Genomic DNA, 22946 nt, shown 5'->3' with positions numbered 1-22946 from the left:
TAGAAGAGCCAAGGCAATAGAAGAAGATGAACAGAGCTGAGGACTTCCAATGTCTGATAACAACTTATAAAGCTATAGCAATTAAGATAGTGTGGTACATGGATAAATAAGTAGACAAAGGAACTAGAATAGAGAGGCTAGCAACAGTCCCACCCATAAATGGTCATTGGATTTATGACAAATATTCTACAGCAAGTCAGTGGAGAATGTATCAGCTTTTCAGGAAATGGTGCTTGGATGTTCATAAAAAAAGAAAGAAGAAAGCTAGATGTTTCACACCATACACAAAATGTCAAAATGAATCATAGACATAAAAGGGATAAAATACTGAAGTTTCTAAAGGGCAACATAACAGAATATCCTCATGATCTTGAGGTAAGCAAAGATTTGAAAATAGGTTACAAAAAAGTATAAGCCATGAGAGAAAAGCTTGAAAAGTTTGACTTCATTAAAATGAATAACTTCTGGCTGGGTGTGGTGGCTCACGCCTGTAATCCCAGCACTTTGGAAGGCCAAGGTGGGTGGATAAGTTGAGGCCAGGAGTTTGAGGCCAGCCTGGCCAACATGGCAAAATCTTGTCTCTACTAAAAGCACAAAAATGAGCCGGGCATGGTGGTGCACACCTGTAATCCCAGCTACTCAGGAGGCTGAAGAATGAGAATCGCTTGAGTCCGGTGGGGGGAGGTTGCAGTGAGCAGAGATCACGCCACTGCACTCCAACCTGGGTGACAGAGTGAGACCCTGTCTTAATAAATAAATAAATGAAAATACAATAAAATGAATAATTTCTCATAATTAGAAGGAATATGTTCTAGTATTTGATAGTAAATAGGGAAATTATAGTTAACAGTACTTTATTGTATATTTTTCAGAATAGCTAGAAGAATTGTAGTGTTCCCAACCTGAAGAAAAGATAAATGTTTGAGGTGATGCATATCCTAATTACACAGGTTTGATCATAACACATTTTGTACAGGTATGAAAATATCATATGTACCCTCAAAACATGTACAACGATTACATATCAATAAAAATAGATGAGTAAAATGAATAACTTCCATTCATCAAAAGGCACAATTAACAGCGAAAAGGCAAGCCACAGACTGATAAAGGATGCTAGCAATACACATATATCTGACAGAGGACTCATAATCAGCATATATAAAGAACTCTTACAAATCAATAAGAATACCATCTAATTCAAAAATAGGCTAAAAAGTGTAAGGATTACTTCACAGAGGAGGACCTCCAAAGAGTCAGTAAGCAAATGAAAAAGTGTTCAACATTATCATGGATTAGGCTAATACAGTGTAAAAGCACATGATATCTCCCCCATCACTTGTAATTAAAATCATTATAATATCTAGTGTTGGCAACGATATAGAACAAACTGAAATCCTCATACCTTAATGGTGGATACAGCCATTTTGGTCAATTACTTGATGGTATTTACTAAAGATTAGCATAAGTAAATCTTATGTCCAAACAATGTCACGTAGCATATACCCAAGACAAATGAGTTCCAATGTTCAGCAAAAGACATGTATATGAACATTCTTAGCTGCATCATTTATAAAAGTCAACCTTTTTCCTTTTAAGTAATTTCCTTTCATGACAGTTATATAGTTTTTTGTTTGTTCGTTTTGGTTTTGTTTTTCAGATGGAGTCTCGCTCTGTCGCCCATTATGCGGTGAAACCCCGTCTCTACTGAAAACACAAAAATTAGCCAGGCATAGTGGTGCATGCCTGTAGTCCCAGCTACTTGGGAGGCTGAGGCAGAAGAATTGCTTGAACCCAGGACGCGGAGGTTGCAGTGAGCATTAGATAGATATTTATATTTTCATTTATTTATTTATTAAGACAGGGTTGCAAATGTGCATTAACAGTAGAGAGAAAAGATAAACTGTGATATGTTCATCAATGGAATACTACATATCAACAAAGAGGACAGGCTACTGCTATGCACAGTAATGAGGATGGGTCTCACAGATGAGCCAAAGAAGCTAGAAACAAAAGTGTACACGATCTCTGATTTCACTTATATGAGGTTCAAAAACAGGCAAAACAGATCAATGGTGAGTAAAGGCAAAGTAGTGTTTATCTTTGACAGTTATTAATTGGGAAAGAAGACTTTGGCAGGGCTGGAAATATTCTTTATGTTGATCGGGATGGTCATGTCAAGGATATATACAGTGTAAAGATTCACTGAGCTGTGCTGTTAATATTATTGCACTTTTTTCTCTATATATGTTGTATCTAAAAATTCAAATCTATATGTGTCTAACAGCCTCTTTTCCTTTTCCTTCTCCTCCTCCTTATTCCTTGTGTGTATATATGTGTGCATCTAGAGACTTAAAGTATTAGTTATACATTTAATCATCTTTATTCTACTTCCTTGTGTGTTTTCTTTCTTGATACTGGTGTTCTTCTCTGAGGTTGACTTTCCTTAAACATTTGGCTGCTCTTGGCTGCCTACTCTTCTTTGACTTTAGAAATCTCTGTTAAGCTTATGATGATTGTAGATATGGTCCAAGTAAGTGCCTCCCATCATCATGGGGGAGGACAGGCTGTGTGTTGGTGCTTGTTCTCTGGTATAAGGATTCTTTGTCTTCCACCCCTTGAATTTTCTAGGAACCTGGGACCTCAGTGTCTATACTCAGCCCTTTCACCTGGGAGAGATGCTTTGTCTGTCTCTCATGACACGTGAAGGAGGGGGAAGGGCTGCAGGTTTAGCAGCTTCTCAAAGTGGTTCTCAAATCTTGGTTTTGGAATCAGCTGCATCAGCACTACCAGGGAACTTATTAGAAATGCAAATTCTCAGGCTCCACCACAGACCAACTGGATCAGAAACTCTGGGCTGGGGCACATCTTTCTGTGCTTTAATTATCCCTTCAGGTGATACTGATGCTCACTCAAGTCTGAAAACCACTGTCCTAGAGAGTGCCTGGTTAATTTCCCGGAAAACTACTCCTCCTCTTCCTTGATCCTTTTTCACAGCAGGAATTTTTGTGTTTCCAGCAAAGACTCCTTTAGTCCTGTTTCCCTTTCAGTCCATTCTTATCTGTTCTCTATCATTCAGAAACTCCTCATCATTTCTGGTGGGTTTGTAGCAATCTTGCTTGCTTTTTAGGCTTCTAATGAATTAAAACATTTTTTAATTGGTAAAATACACATAAAATTTACCACCTTAAGCATTTAAGTGTATGGTTTATTAGTGTCAAGTACATTCACATTGTTGTGCAACCATCACCAGTAACCATCCACAGAACTTTCATTTTGCAAAACTGAAACTGTATACCTATTAACAACTCTTTAATCGATTTTTAAAAAGCATATGAAATGGAATGTGTTGGGGGTGGGGATTTACAGTTACTAGATGCATATGCTCTGCATATCATCTTTTCTTATTTATTTATTCTTTTGTAGAGACAGGCATCTTGCTATGTTGCTCAGGCTGGTCTTGAACTCTTGGACTCAAGCATTCCTCCTGCCTCAGCCTCCCAAAGCAATGGGATTACAGGTGCGAGCCACCATACCTGGCCCATCTTTCCTTATTTTATTGTGGTAAAATACTTATAACATAACATTTACTAGTATAACGATTTGTACGTTATAGTTCAATGGCATTGAGTTCATTCACTTTGTTGTGCCACCATCACCACTAACCACGACCCATCTCCAGAACTTTGTCATCCCAAACTAAGATTCTGTACCCATTAAACAACATTTCCTCATTCCCCCACTTCCATGAGCCCTTGGCAACCACCATTCTACTTTCTGTCTCCATTAACTTGGCTACTCATATAAGTGGAATCATATCATATTTGCCCTTTCGCGACTGCCTTATTTCACTTAGCATGTTTTCGAAGTGTTCATCCATGTTGAAGCACATGTCAGAAATTCCTTCCTTTTTAAGGCGGAATACTATTCCGTCTATGAATATACCACATTTTGTTTATCCATTCATTGTTGATAGGCACTCGGGTTGCTTCTATTTTTTGGGTATTGTGAATGATGCTGCTGTGAACATGTTGTATCAATATATCTTGCTGCTTTCAATTCTTTTGGAATATAGCTAAAAGTGGAATTGTTGGATCGTATGGCAATTCTGTTCTTATTCCTTGAGGGAGTTCCATACTATGTTCCATTGCAGCTGCATCATTTTACATTCCCACTAGCAGTGCACAAGGGTTCTCGTTTCTCCATGTCCTTTGCTAATATTTGTCATTTTCTGGGTTTAAAACAAATAATATCCATTCTAATGGGTGTGAAGTGATATCTCATTGTGGTTTTGATTTGCATTTTCCTAATAATTAGTAATGTTTAACAACTTTTCATCTCCTTATTGACTATTGATATATCTTCTTTGGAGAAATGTCTATTCTAGTACTTTGCCTATTTTTGAATTGGGTTTTTGTTGTTGTTTCTGTTGTTGAGTTTTATGAGTTCTCTATAAATTCTGGATATTAATGCTTTATCAGATATGCGATTTGCAGATATTTTATCCCATCCTCTGACTTGCCCTTTTACTCTGTTGAGAGTGTCTTTTAATGCACAAAATGTTTTCGTTTTGACAAAGCCCAATTTGTCTATTTTGGCTTTTGTTGCCTGTACCTTTTACGTTGTATCCAAGAAACCATTGCCAAATCCAATATCATGAAGCTTCTCTCTAACATTTTCTTCTGTAGATGTCATCTTGATCTAACCCCTAGCAGCAATTTTCAATTGTCCACTAGTTAAACCTCAATAATATCTAGGTTTTCCCACCCCCATCCTGCCCCTATCATAGCATGAATGTTGAAAACCTCGCAATTGTGCTATCAGCTCAGAGTATAGATAGGGTGCTCTCTGATGAAAGGCTAAGACAAGCTGGACTAACGTTAGAAACCGGAATGGCCTTGATCTTATTAAGCCTGATCATGCCTGAAGGGTGCTGGCAATAGCAGGATAGGCAGAGCTTTTGGAATCAGTTGGCTCTTGCTCAAAATCTTGGTTTACATCCACTTGCTGCCACTATTAGCTGGGTGGTCTTGGGCAAGTTCTATAACCTCTTTGGGTTTCAGTTTTAGTTTTATTTTTAATCTTTAAAGTGAGGATAATAATACCTACCTTGAGGTGTAGCTGTGAGAATGAGAGGTAATGTATATACATGTCAGGCTCCTAGAAACTGGGAGCTCTACTTATATTAATTACATCACGTGAGATATGGTTGTTACCCAGTACATCCCCTCTGCTTGGCCTCTAGCCTGCAAGCATCTCCCCAGGCCAGGCTGGTACATCTTCATCTCTGGATCCCAACACTTGATCTTCAGTATGGCACGTGGTAGGACCTCACTAGGCATTTGCCAAGTGATTGATTTGGAGGTTAAAAAAAATTCCCTTCCATTCTGCTTGAAAGCCACATCATTGTTATGGGACACAGGTTTGGAGTTGTGAGTATTGGAACACAATTGAAATGTGTTCTAGCTCTTCGAATGTATTTCATTCCATATTATGGATACAAAAGAATGCCTGAGTTTTCCTCTTTCCTCTTCTTTCTGCTGTTAATGTTTACTTTCCACATGAAATGAATCTAATATCTAAGAATTTTAGAAATGTTCCAATCTTCGCACTTAAGTCCAGGAAATCCCTCAGTCCTGGGATTTCTGTCAGTACACTTGGTCACTCTCGAAAGACTAATGGAAGCTGGCTGGCAGATACACTAACTACAAGATGGGGTTTTTTTTGAATCCTCTTCAAAGTTTGATTTGATAGATTCTATATGGTTCTGGTCAGTTCCATTGAATTTGCTACTTCAGTAAGTATGGAACAGATGAGATTTTCATTCTGGTTTCATTCAGATTTCTATTCTCTGTACAAAGTAATCCCATTGGCTCTTTTATTATTATTATTATTATTGTTATTAAGACCTTTATTAAAAGGTGCTTGCAGTTTGTTGACTTTTTTGAAAAACTCAAGTTGTAAACTTTTATTACAAATAAAGGAATATTGAGAAAAACCAGGCTTTTTGCAAGCACTTAAGGTCTTCAGCTCCAATCTTCTGTTCATTTCTTATTACTGGAATTTCGTATTTCTTCTTGTTAGATGACTGAACTGGATGATGGTAGAGATGGTCAGCCGACATTTACTCAGCCCCACCCTGCTCGGCCTCAGGAGCGGACGAATTCTCAGCTGGTGGATCGGCTGCTTTTGTCTCTTTGCCATCTTGTGGTTTAGGGTTTTCTGGGCGTCTGTGTTGCTAATTGAAGTTGCGGTGGTACCGACGTTGAGGTGACTGCTGACCTTGGGTCTCATCTCCTTGATTTTCTTTATCCTCTTCATTGGCGTCCTCTCTAGGCTGCCTTTGGCCAGGAGGGCCCCTGTGGAATCGTGCTCTATATCCCTGATGCATATTCTGCCGCACTGGTCTACCTTGTTCTCCTGCACCCTCGTTGTCAGCACCCTCCATCACTTCTCCCTGCACAGGAGGGTTGGACTACTGTGGCTGACGCCCATAGGGTCTCCGCTTGCAGTCAGGTGGGAAGCTTCGCCTGCGGTAGGGCTGGCGTTGTTGGCCCTGGCCTTGGGGAGCACTCCCCAGATCCCTCGTTCTTGTCCCCACTCTCACTATTCTGGTAATTTTGCTGTAATTTCGTGGAGGACCCCTACGACGTGGGTGGCATCTAGAATGGTTAAGGTCGGCTGCATATTTACTGCCTTGAACCAGAACACCGCCAGGACCTGTAGTATTTGCTGCTTCTGCGCTCTTTCCTCCCTCCATCTCCTACACTGCGAAGGTAATTCCTGAGGTTCTTCTTCTTTTTTTTTAGACGGAGTTTTGTTCTTGTTGCCCAGGCTGGAGTTCAGTGGTGCGATCTCAGCTCACTGCAACCTCCGCGTCCTGGGTTCAAGCAATTCTTCTGCCTCAGCCTCCCAAGTAGCTGGGACTACAGGCATGCACCACTATGCCTGGCTAATTTTTGTGTTTTCAGTAGAGACGGGGTTTCACCGTATTGGCCAGGCTGCTCTTGAACTCCTGACCTCGTGATCCGCCCACTTCTGCCTCCCAAAGTGCTGTGATTACAGGTGTGAGCCACCGTGCCTGGCTGGTGTATGGCAGTCTGGTGTACAAAGACATCTTCCTTGGTGTCATTCTTGTTGATGAAACCATATCCGTTCCTTACACTGAACCATTTTACTGTTCCCAAAACCTTCCTTGGGATGACTTTCTTGTCCCCGCCGGCAGGCGCCGCCCTTGTGAGGCCGCCTGGGCCACCGCTCCCTGCGACGCTGCCCGCAGTGCCTGGCCTGGTGTCGGCGGTGCTGAGCGCGGCGGAGGCGACGGGCGGCTGCTGGGTCTCAGCCTGGCTGTTCATGGTTGCGGTGATGGTGACTTGGGACCGGCTGCAGCAGCTGCAGCTCCTCCCGGGTGTGATGGTAACTAGGCCGGCGGTGGCGGTGGGGCTGCTCAGGGCTCCCTGGGGTCCGCTTTCGGCTTCCACTATAGATCGAACTCTTGGCTCTTTTAAAAAGTTAGTGTGCAGTAGTTTTGGACATGCTAAAGTGACTACAATTCAGACTCAGAAAAAATAAATGTATTAAACATGGATCATAACTCTTTTTCTAAACCTGTTTTTGGACGGTAATTTGCTATAATAAAAAGCAGGCTTACTTCCTTGGTGAAATATTTGTTCAAAGACAGGTCTTTATGAGTAATCTTTGGAGGAAGACGAAGCGGGTTAATTTTACTTTAAAAGCTCTGTGGGATGCCACAGCTGGTAGGATGTGCAAAAAGATGGGCTTATGGTATTTAAAAAATCAATTCGAAAAGAGTTGTGGCTCGTATTTCTCATCCCAGTTAATATTCCTGAGTTTGAATTTTGTGAAAGATGATTGCAGACTTAACTGAAACATGATCAGTCAGGTATTTCATATTCCGGTACATTCTTTATGATCATTCACTGGTCGGCAGACTCCACATGTCATTTCCATGGGTCCAGAAACCTCCCTGCTCTTGTCCGCCTCCACTCAAAAATTTCAGTGTAAAACACAGACCTGATCCAGTCATGTTCCTGCTTAAAAATCCTTACCAGCTCTCCCACTTCTCCCAGGATAAATGAAGTCCAAAGACATTCCAGGCTTGCAAGAGGTGATTTTCAGTTGATCTGATGAACTTATCTTCTGGCTTTTATGCATCCTTTTTTTTTTATTTTGTTTTGTTTTTGAGACAGAATTTCTGTCACCCAGGCTGGAGTGCAATCACATGATCTCAGCTCACTGCAGCCTCCGCCCCTCCTAGGTTCAAGTGATTCTGGTGCCTTAGCCTCCTGAGTAGCTGGATCTACCAGCACATACCACCACACCCAGCTAATTTTTGTATTTTTAGTAGAGACGGGGTTTCACCATGTTGGCCAGCCTGGTCTTGAACTCCTGGCCTCAAGTGATCTGCTTGCCTCAGCCTCCCAAAGTGCTGAGATTACAGGTGTGAACCACCGCACCTGGCCACACATCCTCTTTAGAGCCCTCTACTTCTTTATCTTTCTTCTCGTTTTAAAATTAAAGTGAAATTCAATAACATAGAATTAACCACTTTAAACAGAACAATCTGTGGCGTTTAGTACATTGACAATGTTGTGCAGCTGCCACTACTGTCTAGTTGCAGAACATTTTCACCACCCCAAAAGGAAACTCTGTACCATGAAGCAGTCACTCCTCATTCTCTACTCCCTTAGCCCCTGACAACCACCAATCTGCTTTCTGTCTCTTTGTATTTGCCTATTCTGGATATTTCATATAAATGGAATAATATAATATTTGACCTTTTGTCTGCCTTCTTTCACTTGACAAAATGTTTTCAAGGTTCATCCACATGGTCATATTTATCAGAACTTCATTCCTTTTTATGGCTGAGAAATATTCTGTTGTATGGATATATCACACAACTTGTTTCTCCATTCATTCGTTCATGGGCATTGAGTTGTTTCTATCTTTTGGCTATTGCGAGTGGTGTGTGCATATCCATGTACACCGATCTTCAATCCTTTTGGGTACATACCTACAAATGGAGTTGCTGTGCCACACAGCGATTCTCTTACACATTTTGAAGAACTACCAAACCATTTTCCCTCCTTTCTCTTGTGTTCCAATAATACAGTTCATTCAAGACAATTTTTGTCATAACACAATGATATGACACCTTTAATTATAACAGGCTGTATATGTATCCAAAGGTAAGGACTGTGTTATCTGTGAATCTCCAGTACCTGGCACAGGGCTGTGCAAAGAGGGTGCTCAATAAATGTTTGTGGGACTGGATGGGTTACACACAGCTTTATCCTTCGGGAAGATATGGTGTATGTAGGGCTTTGAATATGAGAAGAGCTAAGTGGGGACACGGGTAGGTAAGGCAGAAAAGACCCTGCCAACTCTTTTGAACAAAGGGAAAGGAAGAGGTATGGTAGAGCTAGTCTTCCTCAGACCTGGCTCCTCTTGCTGCCCTGCCTTTGATGAACTTACTATGTTTCTGGGAAGTTAAATTCCCCTCTGTCAATTAGAAGATTGAATATTTTAGTGTTATTCAATTTTTTTGTTTGCTTTAAGTTGTGAAAATATTCCCTGCTCTTCCCTTCTCCTCACCCTCCAATATGAACTCACAAATGAAAGCCCAGTGTGGTTGGAGTGTACATTTGAGGGAAGGGAAGAGTGCGGGGCAGGGCATGGACCTGGCTCAACACCCTCCCTCTCTGTAGCCCCCAAGGACCTTGGCAGCACTTCAAGACTCCAAAGTCCTGGCATTTTCTGAACCCTCATCAATAGCCTCTGTTCTAAAAAGATTAAGAAAGCATTAACAAACACAAGTACATATTATTGTGCAAAAAAGTATTTTTCCAAGTAATAGAGGGGTCCTTAAGGATTTAAATAGCAACTTAAATAGGAAAAGAACCAAAAAGTTTTTTTTTTTTAAATTACAGTGAGTAGTACTGTTGGCTAAAAAGGGAGTTTCTAACCCACTCCTCAACTCCTTACACTTAAAAAGAAAAGAGGTAGGGCAGATTACTTGAACAGAATTGTCAGACGTTTTTACTTTCCTAGCTGAACGGATTCCTGTACCATGAGAGCATTTCCTCTGAAAATGTCCTGGTCTAAACCAAAGCTGAACTTGTGAGTGGGCAGGTCGAGTCTTGTCCACATACTCTGGGTTTCCTTTTCTTTCTTTCTGTCTTCCTGGCTCTCTCTCTCCTGGTGAAATGACTTGAAATTATGACATTTACACTCTACTCTCACGTTGTCTTTTCTTTCTAGTTCTTTGCTTCTGCATTAATATGAAAGATTAGGGCTTAGCTGAGTCCCCTAGATCACTTCCTGACACACCAATTGTGTTGGCAAGCCTTACTGTCCCTCAACAATGATCACTGCTGACACTTGACTTCCTTTGGCCCTGCTCAATTCTTTATTTCCACTGAAGCTTATTTGTAGGGAGCACTTCTGAAAATGTACTGCCTGAACTTCAAAATCTCTTACGTTTGTTCAGGTTGAGAGACAGAAGTTATTCAGTCAGTGAGACCGAGAGATGGTTTACACAGATGTCTGAATGAGCCAAAACCACATTGTTCTTATCATTCGCATTCCCACTCGCTATCATAGAAGTGCAGTTTAAGCCGTGATAACCACAAACATCATTCATATTCTACCATAAACCCTCTCATTCACTTTTTGTGAGATTTCCTGAAATTCTGGAATTTATTTTAAGGGAGTTCCTCAGCAATGGCTGCCTCTTTTTGTATTAGAGCCCTGTTGTAAACATAGGAAGGAATTTCAGTTTTAATATTCCTCTGATTTTCCTTCCTTAATGTTGGTTTTCATTTCAAAATGGGCATAAATGTAAGCACTGCAATATTTTCATCATTTCTTTAAATGCAGTTTTTGAAAGAAACTTACAGTTTTCTGGAGGATGCCCAGTGGATAATCCCTCTTGCTCCACCATGATGCTGTTGGCCTACAGGAGAACTGAATGCCGTAATCCTTTACATAGCACTTAAAAAATGATTTAGAAAAGCTAAAGTCTGTTTTGTAAACCTCAGAACTTGTCTCAGAAATCTTGCCTCGATCGGCTTCCAAAGCATAATGTAACATGATTATTTTCTTTTGGGGAAACCTGTGAAACAGGTCTTGGAGCTCCATTTAATGTGTCAGAGTTTTAATTGATTCTTTGCCGTGTCTGTTCACCCCATAATAGCAGCAGTAAGCACAGGACGTGTTTTACAGGAATAGTCACCCAGAGCTTTGCTTGTTGTCACATGGCAGACAGACAGTTTCACAATGAAAATAAATGTTTCATGCCCCGATCATTTCTTCCTGATGAAGTGTTCTCTGCTGATGTTGAGAGTGTAGTCATTGCTATCTGCCAGTTACTGCTAATGTGGTTCCAGGGAAAACTTAGTTGCTGTTCTTTCTTTGCCAGTTCTAGAAAAACAGTTTGGTTGAGAAGAGGGGTACCATGAAATTCCGATCCTTGAGTTCATTTACTTTTCTCTTGCTTCTTGGACCACAAGATAGGAGTGATTCCCATGCCCTTATTATAATCTCATATAAAGTACCTTCATATATATTATCTCACTTGATCCTCATGATAACATTGTAAGGAGGGCAGGACAGGTATCATATCCCCACTTTACAAACAAGAAAACTGAAGCTCAAAGAAATATGTAACCTACTAGAGGAACTGCAGATAATAAGGACAAGCGGGGACTAGAAAGCAGATGCTCTTTTTAGTAATTACTATCTTCCTTGGAGAGCAGCCAAGACTGCTCCACCAAAAGCTTGCTGCGGCAGAACCTCCGTACCCCCCTCATTCATTCATTCATTCATTCATTCATTCATTCATCCATCAAACACCTGTAGTGAATATGAATTTGGGGGCTCAAAATTCAGATCTGTAAAACAAAGTTAGCTTTATTTTCCTATAACTTTAATTAAACTCTTTCCTCCCGATGGCAGAAACTTAGTCAACTCCGGGTCTTCTCAGGCAGCTCAGGGATCCGCCCCTCTTCCCTTTTCCCCCAGGTTTTTCTATAAGTTCAGGCATTCGGGTATGTGTGTGTTTGTGAGAGAGAGAGCGAGAGTAAGAGTGAGACAGACAGAGACAGATATGGAGAAAATCTGTTAATGACTCAGAATATTCCAAATTTATTTGCCTCACATGTTTTAGATTCCTGTGAGTTGGGGGTACACAGAGATGAGCAGCAGCATCCCTTCCTTAAAATGTTCAGTCTAGTGAAAGAGGCAGAGAAACGAACAGAGTTTGGCCTTACAGTGGGATGCAGGCTAAGAAAGACTGCATGATCAAAACCAAAGCATTGGGGCTTGGGTGATTGAAAAATGCATAAGGTAAGACTTGTACCTTCCTCAAAGACCTAAGCAAAGACTGTATGATTCTACAGTTTCCCTGATACCCAAGCTATTTGGTGTTCACAACATTGGGTAACTGATCTGAGCTCAGATTCAAGTGGAAAGCCAAAAGAAACTTAAATAATAAAACAATTGTAATTTTGTATCTATGATCTCATTGGACCTTCTCTCTCTCTCTCTGTGAGAGCTAAAAGGGTTATTCCTCTGTGGCCTGTATAAAACTAGCATTACTCAGTAACCTTTTTCTAGGAACCATTGTTTGCTGAGAAATGGCAAGTTGGCATGCAAAATAATTCAAACTTTTACTTCTGTCTCTTAAAAAAGCCCTGAAAGAGAGTATATCCATTACCTAAACTCTCTCCTCTTCTTTTATCTTTGCTTTCTTTCTCCCTTCCTATTTGTTCTATCTGTCTCTCATCTATCTATCAATCATCCATTCATTCAGTCACCTGTCTCACACCTAGCTTCTCTCTTTCCCCAGTCTAAACTTACAGCCCAAATCTTTCAAGCTAGCTTGGTTTAAAAAAACAAACACTCTCAATCCCTTCCTGTTTCAGTTTCCTCTAACATTCTCTCTTTCTTTTTTTTCTGACATGGAGTCTTGCTCTGTTGCCTAGGCTGGAGTGCAGTGGTGTGATCTCAGCTCACTGCAGCCTCCGCCTCTCAGGTTCAGGCGATTCTCCTGCCTCAGCCTCCTGAGTAGCTGGAATTACAGGTGCCTGCCATCATACCCAGCTAATTTTTGTACTTTTAGTAGAGATAGGATTTCACCATATTGGCCATGTTGGTCTGGAACTTCTGACCTCGGGTGATCTACCCGCCTCAGCCTACCAAAGTGCTGGGATTATAGGCATGAGCCACTGCACCCAGCCCCTCTAACATTCTCTTTCTCCTTTTCTTCTCCTCCTCCTTCTCCTCCTCTTCCTCTTCTTCCTCTTCTTCTCCCTGCATCCTAGTAGCCCTATGTCCTTTGCCATATAAATTGAAATATTAAAAAAATTACTTTGATTTACATAATAGACCTGGGGGGAAAAATCTAGTGAAGACAGAACCATCCTTTGCATGCTGGGATGAGGGGTGGGGTGATAGGGTGGAAGAGGGAGAGCCCAAGGAAAACAAGACAGAACTTTCCTTGGTGGAAGGAGAAGGAGAAGAGGTATGACTACAGTATTTGCAAGTGTATAGTTTTCGTCTCTCTCAAATCATTTTACAAATGGAAAAACTGAGGCCCAGAGAATAAAATAAGCTGCCCAAAGTCACACAGCTGGTAAGTGACAGGACTGTGATTTAGATCTGGATTTTGACACAAAGTTCTATCTTCTTTCTTTTCAAAAGTGGAGTAAATTCCTGGCTTCTATGTAATTCAAACAAGAGGAAAATTCACGTAACTGATTTCTCCCCAACCCAAAGCAGTAAAGAATAAATCAGTTAATGAAAAAAAGACATGAAGCCTAACATGAGAACCATGATTTTGATCCTTGGTTTTGAGAAGGTGATGGCCACCTGCTGCTGGAAATGAAACATGAACCAAGAGAGGCAGTGAGGTGAAGGGACCAAGGGCATTGGGTTTTTTGTTTTGTTTTGTTTCTTTTCTTTCTTTTTTATTTTTTTTTTTGAGACAGGATCTCGCTCTGTTGCCAGTCTAGAGTGCAGTGGCGTGATCTCGGTTCACTGCAAACTCTGCCTCCCAGTTTCAAGTGATTCTTGTGCCTCAGCCTCCCAAGTAGCTGAGATTACAGGTGTGCACCACCACGCCCAGCTAATTTTTGTATTTTTAGTAGAGACGGGGTTTTGCCATGTTGGCCAGGCTGGTCTTGAACTACTGACCTCCAGTGATCCACCTGCCTTGGCCTCCCAAAGTGATGAGATTAGAGGTGTGAGCAACTACACCAGGCCTGTTTTTTTCTTTTGGATTCAGGGGGTACATGTGTAGGTTTGTTACCTGGGTATATTGTGTGATGCTGAGGTTTGAACTTCCAATGATTCAGGTAGTGAACATAGTACCTGATAGGTAGGTTTTCAACCCTTCCTCCCCTCCCTTTCTCTTTTTTGGAATCCCTGTGTTTATTGTTTCCATCTTTGCGTTTGTGTGTACCCGAAGTGCATTGGGTTTTAACAGTGCAGGAATCACATGGGTTCCAAAAGTCTAGCGAGTTAAGTGTTCCAAGCCACAGGGAAACTTGAGAGATCTGGGTTACTGATTAAGAAAAACTGTCTATATCTGTCAAACAGTGAGAATAGAAAGCCCCAGGACTATTTTCTGATTACAAATTAATACATAGACCTTATTAAGTATTGAAATAGAAAAGTGTATAGCAGAAAGTAATACCTCTAATACCCCAACCCACATGCCAATGAAAGTCATAAGAAATCTTCCATATTTTTTCCTGTATTATGGGGGGTATGTCCCAATAAGCCCATAGTAAGTTGAAAATGCAGTAAGTTGGAAATGCATTGAATACACCTAACCTACTGAGCATCATAGCTTAGCCTAGCCTAACTTAAACATGCTCAGGGCACTTACATAGTCTATAGTTGGGCAAAATCATCTGTGATATGGTTGGATCTGTTTCCCTGCCCAAATTTAATGTCGAATTGTAATCCCCAATGTTGGAGTTGGGGCCTGATAGAAAGTGATTGGATCATGGAGTGAAGTTCTCATGAATGGTTTAGCACTATCCCCCCTTGATGTTGTATACTTAGAGAGTTCTTGTGAGATCTGCCTGCTTAAAAGTGAGTGGCACTACCCACTCTCTCTCTTCCTGCTGCTCTGGCCACATGACATGCAGGCTCCCCGTTTCCCTTCCACCATGATTGTAAGTTTCCTGATGCTTCCCCAGAAGCTGAGCAGATGCCAGCATCATGTTTCCTGTACAGCCTGTGGAACCATGAGCCAATTAAAACTCTTTTCTTTATAAATTATCTGATCTTAGTTATTTCTTTATACCAATGCAAAGATGGCCTAATACAATCTGGTAACACAGTTCATGGTTGAGGATCTGTTGTTTACCCTGGTGATTGCATGGCCGACTGGGCGCTCTGGCTTGTTGCTGTTGCTTAGCCTTATGAGAAAATATTATACTGCATATTCCTAGCCTGAAAATCAAAACTGAAAATTTAAAATATGGTTTCTCCTAAATGCATATTGCTTTCACAACATTGTGAAATTGAAAAATCTTAAGTTATTGGAAGTCAGTAACTATCTGTACTAATATGGTGGTAGAATAGTAGAATATTATTCACAATTTGTCTGATTTGAACTCTTTTAAATTTGTTAAAGTTTATTCCATGGCCTAAAATATCAACTATCTTGTTGACCTAGAAATAGAAATACCATTTGACCCAGCAATCCCATTACTGGGCAATACCCAAAGAATTATAAATTGTTCTATTATAAGGACACATGCACACGTATATTCATTGCGGCACTGTTTACAATAGCACAGACCTGGAACCAACCCAAATGCCCATCAGTGATAGACTGGATAAAGAAAATGTGGCACATATACACCATGGAATACTACACGTCCTTCATAGGGACATGGATGAATCTGGAAACCATCATTCTCAGCAAACTGACACAAGAACAGAAAACCCAAACACTGCATGTTATGACTCATAGGCGGGTGTTGAACAATTAGAACATATGGACACGGGGAGGGGCACATCACATACTGCGGTCAGTTGGGGGGGCTAGGGAAGGGACAGCAGGGGGTGGGGAGTGTGGGGAGGGACAACGAGGGGAGAAATGCCAGATATATGTGGAAGCACTGGCTGACACAAAAGCCAGAAAGCCAGTCAGAAAGAAGGTGAACTGAAAACAGAGAAACAACCCATACGGCAGGATGAGTCCCCCTCTGCACAAAGCCCAGCAGGCTAAGAAAACTCTCACTCCAGAGTTTCACCCCCAGAACATCAGTTAAAGAGTGACCAGGAATGATTGAGCTTGGCAGGGAGAAGGGAAGCCGCCATTGCACAAGCTGGCCTAATTTTCCTGAGTAAATGAAACAGGCAGCAGCTCCACTGAATCTGTGGCAGCCCAGCAGCACCTCTCAGGCAGACAAAGGAAAGGCTGCCTCCCCAAGCAGCTACCTGAGATCAGAACTATATAAATCCAAGGAGATGGGAAGAAACCAGCATAAGAAGAATGAAACCATCAAAAACCAGAACGCCTCTCCCCCACCACGAGATCACAACGCCTCATCAGCAAGGGAACAAAGCTGGACAGAGAACAAATTTGATGAATTGATAGAAGCAGGCTTCAGAAGGTAGATAATAACAAACTTCTCTGAGTTAAAGGAACATGTTCTAATTCAATGCAAAGAAACTATAAACCTTGAAAAAAGGTTAGAAGAAATGCTAACTAGAATAACCAGCTTAGAGAAGAACATAAACAACTTGATGCAGCTGAAAAACACAGCACAAGAACTTCGAGAAGCATACACAAGTTTCAATAGCTGAATAGATCAAGCAGAAGAAAGGATATCAGAGATTGAAGATCAACTCAATGAAATAAAATGAGAAGGTAAGAAAAGAGAATAAAGAGTGAAAAGAAATGAACAAAGCCTTCAAGAAATATGGAATTATGTGAAAAGACCTAATCTACACTTGATCAGTGTACTGGAAGATGACAGAGAGAATAAATCCAAGCTGGAAAACACTCTTCAGGATATTATCCAGAACTTCCCCAACCTAGCAAGGCAGGCCAACATTCAAATACAGGAAATACAGAGAACACCACAATGATACTCCTCTAGAAGAGCAACCCCAAGGCACATAATCATCAGATTCACGAGGGTTGAAATGAAGGAAAAAATACTAAGGGCAGCCAGAGGGAAAGGTCGGGTCACCCACAAAGGGAAGCACATCAGACTCACAGCGCATCTCTCGGCAGAAACCCTGCAAGCCAGAAGAGAGTGGGGGCCAATATTCAACATCCTTAAGGAAAAGAACTTTCAACCCAGAATTTCATATCCAGCCAAACTAAGTTTCATAAAAGAGGGAGAAATAAAATCCTTCACAGACAAGCAATTGCTGAGAGATTTTGTCACTACCAGACCTGCCCTACAAGAGCTCCTGAAGGAAGCACTAAACTCAGAAAGGAAAAACCAGTACCAGCCACTGCAAAAACAAACCAAATGGTAAAGACCAACAATGCAATGAAGAAATTATGCCAACCAAAGGGCAAAACAACCAGCTAGCATCAAAATGGCAGGATTGAATTAACACATAACAATATTAACCTTAAATGTGAATGGACTAAATATCCCAATCAAAAAACACAGACTGGCAAATTGGATAAAAAGCCAAGAACCATTCTTGTGTTGTACTCAGGAGACCCATCTCATGTGCAAAGACACACATAGACTCAAAATAAAGGGATGGAAGTAGATTTACCAAGCAAATGAAGAGCCAAAAAAAAGCAGGGGTGGCAATCCTAGTCTCTGATAAAATAGACTTTAAACTAACAAAGATCAAAAGGGACAAAAAAGGGCATTACATAATGGTGAATACAACAAGAAGAACTAACTATTCTAAATATATATGCACCCAATAGAGGAGGACCCAGATACATAAAACAAGTTCTTAACAACCTACAAAGAGACTTAGACTCCCGCACAATAATAGTGGGAAACTTTAACACTCCACTGTCCGTATTAGATCAATGAGACAGAAAATCAACAAGGAAATCCAGGACTTGAAAACAGATGTGGACCAAGCAAACTTAATAGACATTTACAGAACTCTCCACTCCAAATCCACAGAATATACGTTCTTCTCAGCACCACATTGCACTTACTCTAAAATCGACCACATAATTGGAAGTAAATTACTGCTCAGCAAATGCAAAATAATGAAAATCATAACAAACAGTCTCTCAGACCACAGTGCAATCAAATTAGAACTCAGGATTAAGAAACTAACTCAGAACCACACAACTTCATGGAAAATGAACAACTGGCACCTGAAAGTTGACTGGATAAACAATGAAATGAAGGCAGAAATAAAGATGTCCTTCAAAACCAAGGAGAACGAAGACACAACATACCGGAATCTCTGAGACACATTTAAAACAGTGTCTAGAGGGAAATTCATAGCAATAAATGCCCACATGAGGAACAAGGAAAGGTCGAAAATTGACACCCTATCATAAAAATTGAAAGAATTAGAGGAGCAAGATCAAAAAAACCCAAAAGCTAGCAGAAGATGAGAAATAACTAAGATCAGAGTAGAACTGAAGGAGATAGAGACACAAAAAACCCTTCAAAAAATCAACGAATCTAGGGGCTGGTTTTTTGAAAAGATCAACAAAATAGATAGACTGCTAGCCAGACTAATAAAAAAGAAAAGAGAGAAGAATCACGTAGATGCAACAAAAAACAATAAAGGGAACATCACCACTGATTCCACAGAAATACAGACTGTCATCAGAGATTACTACAAACAACTCTACGCACACAAACCAGTAAATCTGGAAGAAATGGATAAATTCCTGGACACTTGCACTCTCCCAAGACTAAACCAGGAAGAAGTTGAAACCCTGAACAGACCAATAGCAAGGGCTGAAGTTGAGGCAGCAATTAATAGTTTACCAACTAGAAAAAGCCCAGGTCCAGACAGGTTTACAGCTGAATTCTACCAGACATACAAAGAGGAGCTGGTAGCATTCCTTCTGAAACTATTCCAAACAATACAAAAAGAGGGAATCCTCCCCAACTCATTTTATGAGACCAACATCATCCTAATACCAAAACTGGGCAGAGACACAACAACCAAAGAAAACTTCAGGCCAATATCCATGATGAACATCAATGTAAAAATCTTCAATAAAATACTGGCAAACAGAATGCAACAGCATATCAAAAACCTTATTCATCATGATCAAGTAGGCTTCATCCCAGGGATGCAAGGCTGGTTCAACATATGCAAGTCTATAAATGTAATTCACCACATAAACAGAACCAAAGACAAAAACCATATGATTATCTCAATAGATGCAGAGAAGGCCTTTGACAAAATTCAACAGCCCTTTATGCTAAAAACCCTCAATAAAGTAGGTATTGGTGGAACGTATCACAAAATAATAAAAGCTCACAGCCAATATCATACTGAATGGGCAAAGACTGGAAGCATTCCCTTTGAAATCTGGCACTAGACAAGGATGCCCTCCTCACCACTCCTATTCAATATAGTATTAGAAGTTGTAGCGAGAGCAATCAGGCAAGAAAAAGAAATAAAGGGTATTCAATTAGGAAAAGAGGAAGTGAAATTGTCTCTATTTGGAGATGACATGATTGTATATTTAGAAGACCCCATCATCTCAGCCCAAAATCTCCTGAAACTGATAAGCAAATTCAGCAAAGTCTCAGGGTACAAAATCAATATGCAGAAATCACAAGCACTTCTATACACCAATAACAGAGAGAGAGCCAAATCAAAAGTGAACTCCCATTCACAATTGCTACAAAGAGAATAAAATACCTAGGAATACAACTAGCAAAAGATGTAAAGGACCTCTTCAAGGAGAACTACGAACCACTGCTCAAGGAAATAAGAGAGGACACAAACAGACAGAAAAACATTCCGTGCTTATGGTTGGGAAGAATTAACATCGTGAAAATGGCCATACTGCCCAAAGTAATTTATAGATTCAACGCTATCCTCATCAAGCTACCAATGACCTTCTTCACAGAACAGGGAAAAACCACTTCAAACTTCATATGGAACCAAAAGAGATCCCTCATAGCCACAACAATCCTAAGCAAAAAGAACAAAGCTGGAGGCATCATGCTGCCTGACTTCAAACTATACTACAAGGCCATAGTAATCAAAACAGCATGGTACTGGTACCAAAACAGAGACATAAACAAATGGAACAGAACAGAGGCCTCAGAAGAAACACCACACGTCTACAACTATCTGATCTTTGACAAACCTGACAAAAACAAGTAATGGGGAAAGGATTCCCTGTTTAATAAATGGTGTTGGGAAAACTGGCTAGCAATGTGCAGAAAGTAGAAACTAGACCCCTTCCTGACACCTTAACTAAAATTAACTCCAGATGGATTAGAGATCTAAACATAAGACCTAACACCATAAAAACCCTAGAAGAAAACCTAGGCAAAACCATTCAGGACCTAGGCATAGGCAAGGACTTCATGGCTAAAACACCAAAAGCATTGGCAGCAAAAGCCAAAATAGACAAATGGGATCTAATTAAATTCCAGAGCTTCTATACAGCAAAGGAAACAATCATTAGAGAGAACTGGCAACCAACAGAATGGGAAAATACTTTTGTAATCTACCCATCTGACAAAGGGCTAATATCCAGAATCTACAAAGAACTAAAACAGATTTACAAGAAAAATACAAACAAACCCATTCAAAGGAAGGCAAAGGATATGAACAGACACTTTACAAAAGAAGACATATATGAGGCCAACCAACATAGGAAAAAATGCTCATCATCACTGATCATTAGAGAAATGCAAATCAAAACCACATTGAGATACCATCTCACACCAGTTAGAATGGTGATCATTAAAAAATCTGGAGACAGATGCTGGAGAGGATGTGGAGAAATAGGAATGCTTTTACACTGTTGGTGGGAGTGCAAATTAGTGCAACCAATGTGGAAGACAGTGCGGCAATTCCTCAAGGACCTAGAAATAGAAATACCATTTGACCCAGCAATCCCATTACTGGGCAATACACTCATACACTCATACGCACCCACAGTCATTCATACTGAGACGACTTAGATGTGCCAGTTAACCTGATATGCACAGCTTTGGGATGTGGGAGGAAACCAGAGTACCTGGACAAAAATCCCCTGCAGATATGGAGAAAATAAATGTATAGATTCCACACAGACAGTGGTCTTACCTGGAAATCTAATTCTTTTCTTTTTAACTTTATGATAAAATGACATTAAATGAAACATTATTTGAGGATGAACTCTTATTTAGAAGTTTGTTATGATGTGTCTGGGCATGGTTTTCTTTGAATTTCTCTTGTTTAGAATTTACTGAGTTCCTTAAATCTTATAAATCCATGTTTTTCAAGGAATTTGGGAAATTCTGGACATTATTTCTTTAATTTTTTTTTCCAATCCCTTATTTTCTTTTGAGAGGCCAATGACATAAACATTAAATCTTCTGATATTGGCTTTTTTTTTTTTTTGAGATAGGGTCTTGCTCTGTTGCCCAGGCTGGAGTGCAGTGATGTGATCATGGCTCACTGCAGCCTTGAACTCCTGGGCTCAGGTGATCCTCCCACCTCAGTCTCTTGGGTGCTGGGACTACAGGCACTTGCCACTATGCCCAGTTAATTTTTAATAATTTTTTTTTTAGAGATCGGATTCTGCCATGCTGCCCAAACTGGTCTTGAACTCATGGGCTCGAGATCTACCTGTCTTGGCTTCCTAAAGTGTTGGGATCATAGGCATGAGCCACTATGTCCAGCCACCTTTTGATATTGCTTCACAAGTCTCTATGGCTCTGTCCATTATTTTTCTATCTTTATTCCCTCTATTATTCAGATTAGATCATTTCTATGCATCTGTCTTCAAGTTCACTGACTTATTTTTGTCATCTCAATTCTGCTATTGAATACATCTAGTGAATCATCGATTTCAGATTATATATTTTTAAATTTCATTATTTCCATTTGGTTCTTTTTATAGGATTTATTTCTCTGCTGATAACTTTTACCTTACTATTAATTTCAAGGGTATTCACTTTTATCTCATGGACTATGGTTGTGATAGTTGCTTTAACATCTTTTTGTTTGAGAATACAACATCTGGGTCAACTAAGGGTTGGTATCTTTTGTCTTTCCCTTGAGAATTAGACATGATTTTCCTTCTTTTTACTATACTGGGTAATTTTGGATTGTATTCTGGGACATTTGCAAATATTAATTTATAAGACTCTGGGTCTCATTAAAATCTATAGAAAATGTTGACTTTAATGTTCCATCAGATTCCATTAGGTTCAGATTGCAAGTTCTTCATTCTCTTCTGTGGGTGGCCGTTCCAATGTAAATTTATTTTTCAAACCTTTGCTGTGGTGTTTTGGGTCTGTCTAATTAATCACTCAAACCTCATATTAACCCCTAATTGTTTGTGCCATGTAGGGGTTAATATTAAACTTAGGAGATTAAATAATAATTTGGTTCCCAAAACCTTTTCTGTGTTGCTCTAGGTCTTTCCTGTTTATGTACAGCTCAAGATTAAGCCTGGGACTTGTGCAGTCTCACACACAGAATTAGGGAATTCCAATCCGCTTTGACCCAGCTCACAGAGGACGTTTTTTTTCCCCTGATGCCCTTGCTAGGAAAATAGGGTTTTACTCAGAGTTTTAAATCTGTTATACCCTTGCTGCTATAACATGGCCCCCGATTGGGCCCACATTTTCAAGGCAAAGAAGCAAAAGGAGAAAGAAACACAGCAACAAGGATTCTTCTCACACTTTTAGACTACAGGGGACTCTTTCCCCAATTATCCTCGCCAGAGAAGCAGTTCAGCCTGCCTGCACTGCCGCCACATTTCCGTGACT

General features: G+C 40.4%; 1 protein-coding gene and 1 pseudogene across 3 annotated transcripts in view; one reads left to right on the top strand and one right to left on the bottom strand.

Annotated features, from left to right (window-relative positions):
• PALM2AKAP2 (PALM2 and AKAP2 fusion) overlaps positions 1–22946 on the top strand; it is a 658794-nt gene that overhangs the window by 12088 nt on the left and 623760 nt on the right. The gene's annotated exons all lie outside the window — the stretch shown is intronic.
• Positions 6125–7460, bottom strand: LOC105707985 (Y-box-binding protein 1-like; annotated as a pseudogene).

Source organism: Aotus nancymaae, unplaced genomic scaffold (assembly GCF_030222135.1).
Source record: "Aotus nancymaae isolate 86718 unplaced genomic scaffold, 86718_ANA_hifiasm-v0.15.2.pri h1tg000003l, whole genome shotgun sequence".
NCBI lineage: Eukaryota > Metazoa > Chordata > Mammalia > Primates > Aotidae > Aotus > Aotus nancymaae.
The sequence above is the reverse complement of the archived record's forward strand: the minus strand, read 5'-3'. Positions and strand labels throughout refer to the sequence as shown.